This window comes from Pristiophorus japonicus, unplaced genomic scaffold, assembly GCF_044704955.1.
Source record: "Pristiophorus japonicus isolate sPriJap1 unplaced genomic scaffold, sPriJap1.hap1 HAP1_SCAFFOLD_655, whole genome shotgun sequence".
Classification (NCBI taxonomy): domain Eukaryota; kingdom Metazoa; phylum Chordata; class Chondrichthyes; family Pristiophoridae; genus Pristiophorus; species Pristiophorus japonicus.
In genome coordinates this window covers 194,058-199,473 of record NW_027254567.1, presented here as the reverse complement: position 1 = coordinate 199,473, position 5,416 = coordinate 194,058, and the positions used below count along the sequence as shown (strand labels likewise).

The 5,416-nt window shown below is 47.8% G+C and overlaps 1 non-coding gene across 1 annotated transcript; it reads left to right on the top strand.

Moving 5' to 3' along the window:
- Window positions 1-2,070: 2,070 nt before the first annotated feature.
- Window positions 2,071-2,142, top strand: trnaw-cca (transfer RNA tryptophan (anticodon CCA)). Its single transcript has one exon. It is a non-coding gene; the product is annotated as a tRNA-Trp (tRNA).
- Window positions 2,143-5,416: the final 3,274 nt, after the last annotated feature.

The following is a 5,416-nucleotide window of genomic DNA, read 5'->3' as shown; positions in this document are numbered from 1 at the left end:
CTCACTAACCGCTACACGCTGCTCCCGTGAGATGGAAGCCCAGTTGCTGTTTCAAGCTTGAATGCAGGTACAAGCAGAACTCATTCAAAGAAAGTCCAAGTCCCTGAGGCACCTGATTATTTGCACCAAACTCCTTTGTAAAGAGTTGAGGTTCGTGTGGGGTGATTTGGGCACATCTTTCCCCACACTACAACACTTCAAACATAACTCAACGGCTGTAAAGCGCTTTGGGGCGTCATGAGTTCCTGAAAGGCACTGCAGAAATGCAAGTCTTCCTTTGCAAAATTTCTATGCAATTTCAAAACTCGCCGGCAAAATAATGGACTCGTCCAGGATTGGAACCCAGGACTTCTCACAAATTTCATTGAACTTCGACTCATCTAAAGTCACATCTTTAGATCAATGAACCAACTGCTTGACAATCATAACGGTAATGTATAGCCATTATAAAAGCAAGTTTTTGTGCGTGACTACTCTTGATTAGAGAAGCACGTGAGACTGAATCAGTGACTTTGCTTTTTCGACCTGTCTTCTGAAGCGCCACACGATCCCACTCCGACAGTCAATGAGCTGTTGGGACGTTAGTGTATCCAGGCTGTGGGTGGCCACCCCGAGTGCAGCAGAGGGGTTTCTGCATTAGTTCTGGGTGGGGACAGTATTTCCCCTTCTTTCTTCCTCTTGTCTGTATCACTGTGCTTTTATTTCTCTATTTTTTTCCCCCTGTCTCAGTTTCTAGTGTTTAAAAGGGAATAAAAGATGAAATGGGTGTCACTGTGGAACAATTTCTCTCACTCAAAGTTAGATTCACGACCGTTGTGCCATGAGGTCTAGACAGCTTGCCGTTGACATACAGGTTCATATATAAATATATATTTTTATATTGATACAAATTATCAAAGCTGTTCCCTGGTCGAGTGGTTAAGATCCCGAGCATTAACCCTTTCCATTCTCAATCAGTTCATCGCAGAAACATAATTGAGGTGTGTGAGAGGATTAATGATTACTGTAATCGCCGTTAATAACCCCACTACTATCTGTTACAGAATGAGCTTACACACTCTCCCGCTTCTCCTGCCCTTTGCCGGACACATGTCCCGGGTTTAATTTTACAAACTGGGCGAGTTTGCTGATCGCTGGGAGACGGTCGGAGCCTCTGTGGCCCCACTGTGAGGATGTGGAAGTGAACACGTGACATTTCTGTAAAGGGCAGCAGAGGAGAAGGATTGAGAACTTTCAGTGTGGGACAGAAGTTGTTTCAGGTGAGCCAACACATTCCTGATCCTCCTCTCTTCTTAGGTAATCCCGGAGTCGAGGATGACTTGCTTCCACATTAAAAATCAGTGGTGATCAGCACAGAGGGAGCTCACTGGTCAGCTCCCGTCTGTTGAGGTCACTGTGCCAGAGGTTTCCCTAGTGTCGTGGTTATCACGTTTGCTTTACATATGCAAGGTCACCGGTTTGATCCCGGGCGAGAACATTATGTTTAAATTTCCTATCGGGGAACAATCGGAGGTGAGTCTTGTCTCCTGGCAAATGCTAACTGACCTGCTGAGATTTCCAGCATTTGCTGTTTTTATTTGCTCTTTATTCTCCTAGCAAAAGGACTCCCTTATTCCTTAATTGCTCTTTATTTCACCAATAAATAGATAACTTTTAGCGAGAGAAAATGGATCCACCAGGGAACTTTGGCGTGTCGGAATAACCGGTGCTGATAAATTTGACAAAAGTTGCACCAGATTCCTGGTGTCGCCAGCGATGAGGATTTTGAACCAGACTCCTAAAACACAGTGTGTAAAATGGGATCTGGTTTAACAGTTAACATGCAAAGCACAGAACAAATGATTGAAGTATCGACTGTCCCTCAGTCAGCATTTCTTTCATTGTACAAAAGAAGATGACGGGTTAATTAATGATGCTTTCCCGTGAAAACAACACAAAAGTTAAACAAAAAACATACGGTGACTGGCAGGTGAGCGCTTCTTCTGATACTTGGTGGGAATGGGCAGGGATTTTAAAGCCCCTTGTATTGCGGAATCTTCATATAGACGAACACCTCACACTCACTGTGTAGGCCTTGTGGCGCAACGGCAGCGCGTCTGACTCCAGATCAGAAGGTTGTGTGTTCAAATCACGTCGAGGTCACTGCTCTTTTGGGTAATCCCGGAATTAATATTTTCTTTGCTGTTTGGCAATAACCAGACCCTTGTTTCCTCGGTGTCAGTCAGAGAAACACCTGTTGCCCTCATTTATTTCTTGTGACAAGACACAAAAGTTCAAAATCAACCTGCAGGTGGCCATATACAGCACTGGATAGTCAGGACAGCCGAGCGGTCTAAGCTGTTGTGTTCAGTCTGCTCTGAAAGTGTGGGTTTGAATCCCACTTCTAGCACCTTTTATTTTTAGTCATTGAGCAAAACTCATTTGCTTGGCACAACGATCAGCTCCTAAAAAGTGGGATCCTGCAGTTCACCTGCTCGCTCAGCATCTCCGTCTGACCTGGTGCTGAAGGTGGAGATGTTTCCGCAGTGTGGCCGTTCACACGTTCACCTTACTGTCATGTATCTCACACTGCTCTGCAGTTCTAAGTCGTTTTGAACATCTCTTTCAGCCAGGTGTGGGTACCTTCAAAGGGGCTAAAGTTAAAATCTACATCACACAGGATGCCAGACCGGTCCATCACAAGGCTAGAGCTGTGCCTTATGTGATGAGGGAAAAGATTGAACACGAACTGGACCTGCGGGAAGGCATTATCTCATCCGTGGAATTTAGCGACTGGTCAAGTCCCATCATCCCCGTCATGAAGCCTGATGGATCCGTACAAATCTGTGGGGATTACAAGTCTACCATAACAGAGTCTCCCTGCAGGACCAATACCCGCTGCCCAGACCAGAGGACCTATTTGCCACGTTGGCTGGAGGAAAACTTTTCTCGAAACTAGATCTTACATCTGCGTATATGACGCAAGAACTGACCGAAGAGTCTCAGCTACTCACCACCATCAACACACATCGAGGCCTTTTTATGTACAATCGATGCCCATTCGGCATCAGGTCGGCAGCTGCTATATTCCAGCGCAACATGGAGAGTCTGCTCAAGTCCATCCTGGGGACGGTTGTGTTTCAAGATGACATACTCATCACGGGCAGGGACACCGACTCCCATCTCCGCAATTTGCAGGAAGTACTAAGTCGGTTGGATCGAGTAGGCCTAAGAGTTAAGAAATCCAAGTGTCTGTTTCTCGCGCCTGAGGTTGAATTTTTGGGCAGAAGGATTGCCGCTGATGGAATCTGCCCAACAGAATCAAAAACCGAAGCAATTCGTCTGGCACCCAGGCCCTGGAATATCTCGGAACTGCCTGCCTTTCTCGGGCTATTCAATTACTTTGGGAACTTTATGCAGAACTTGAGCACGCTGCTGGAGCCTCTCCACATGCTACTCAGAAAGGGGTGCGATTGGTTTTGGGGGGACGCCCAAGAACGCGCCTTCAATAAAGAACTCAATCTTCTATGTTCCAACAGTGTTTTAGCCATTTTTGACCCAGGTAAAAAGTTAGTTCTTACATGTGATGCGTCAGCGTACAGGGTCGGGTGCGTTTTACAGCATGTCAATGATGTGGGTAAATTACAACCTATTGCTTATGCCTCCAGGTCACTTTCGCGGGCGGCGTGCGGGTACGATATGGTTGAGAAGGAGGAGCTCGCGTGCGTGTACGATGTCAAAAAGATGCACCAATACCTTTTCGTGGCCAAGTTCGGGTTAGAAACCAACCATAAACCCATCACGTCCCTGCTATCTGAGTGCAAGGCAATAAACGCCAAAGCCTCGGCACGCATTCAGCGGTGGGCACTCATGCTGGTGTCTTACGACTACACAATAAGGCACAGACCAGGCACAGACAACTGTGCCGATGCGCTTAGCAGGCTACCCCTGGCGACCACATAAGGTTCGGACGAACAGGACTGTGAGATGGTCATGGCAATCAGTGCCTTTGAATCCACAGGTTCGCCCATGATGTCGCACCAAATCAGAGCCTGGATGAAAGATGCGTTTTAACTGGTGACAGGGCAGAGACCCGCGATGCCTGCCCCGAGGAGATCAAACCTTTCCATAGGCGCAGGCATGAACTATCACTACAGGCAGACTGCGAGGCTGAGAGGCGTTTGTCCGGGAGCTCCACCGCGAGCACCCGGGGATCGTCCTAATGAAGGCCATAGCCAGATCCCACGTCTGGTGGCCTAGCATTGACGCGGACTTGGAGCTCTGCATCCGTCGGTGCACCATTTGTGCCCAACTCAGTAATGCCCCCAGGGACGCCCCCCGAAGCCCCTGGCCCTGGCTCACAAAAACCATGGTCGTGGGTGCATGTAGACTATGCGGGCCCATTCATGGGCAAAATGTTCCTCGTAGCCGTTGATGCATTTTCAAAATGGATCGAGTTCACCATTTTAAACTCAAGCACTACCTCCACCACTGTGGAGAGCCTGAGAACCATGTTTGCAATGCACGGAATTCCTGACATATTGGTCAGTGATAATGGTCCGTGCTTCACTAGCGCAGAATTTCAAGAATTTATAGTTGACCACGGCATAAATCACGTTAAGATGGCACCGTTAAAGCCGGCCTCCAATGGCCAGGCGGAGCAAGCAGTGCAGATCATTAAACAAGGCATGCTCAGAATCCAAGGTCCCACGCTGCAGAGCCGCCTGTCGCGACTGCTGCTGGCATACAGATCTCGTCCGCATTCGTTGACTGGGGTTCCCCCCGCGCAACTATTGATGAAATGAACCTTAAAGACCAGGCTCTCATTAATCCTCCCAGACATGCATGAAATTGTTGAGGCTAAGCGCCGGAAGCTAACTGAGTACCATGACCTAAATTTGAGGGGGAGGTGGAATGAGATAGGGGACAAAGTGCTTGTGCTAAACTATGGCAGGGGTCCCAAATGACGTACAGGGACAGTAACAGGCAAGGAAGGAAACAGGTTACTGGTTGTACAAATGGACAATCGCCAAACCTGTCGGAGGCATGTAGACCAAGTAAAAAGTAGATTCACCAACAATACTGCAGGACGAGAGGCAGACCACAGTATGGAACTCACACCACACCTGGTGGACAGACAGAGGGAACAACCTGAGGAAAGGGCAGTCTCAACAGACAGCCCAGGCGAGATACCAGCAATCACACTGAAAGAAAAACAGGCACCAAGGCAAACAACTGAACCACAACTAAGATGCTCCACGCGAGAGCGTAGACCACCTGAGAGTCTGAATCTATAAAGACAATAAGACCTTGGGGGAGTTTGATGTCATGTATCTCACACTACTGTATATAACTGTATCTTACCATGCTATATATGACTGTAACTAGATATGACCTGTAACCACAAGCATACGTTACCACCAGGGGTGCACTTGCA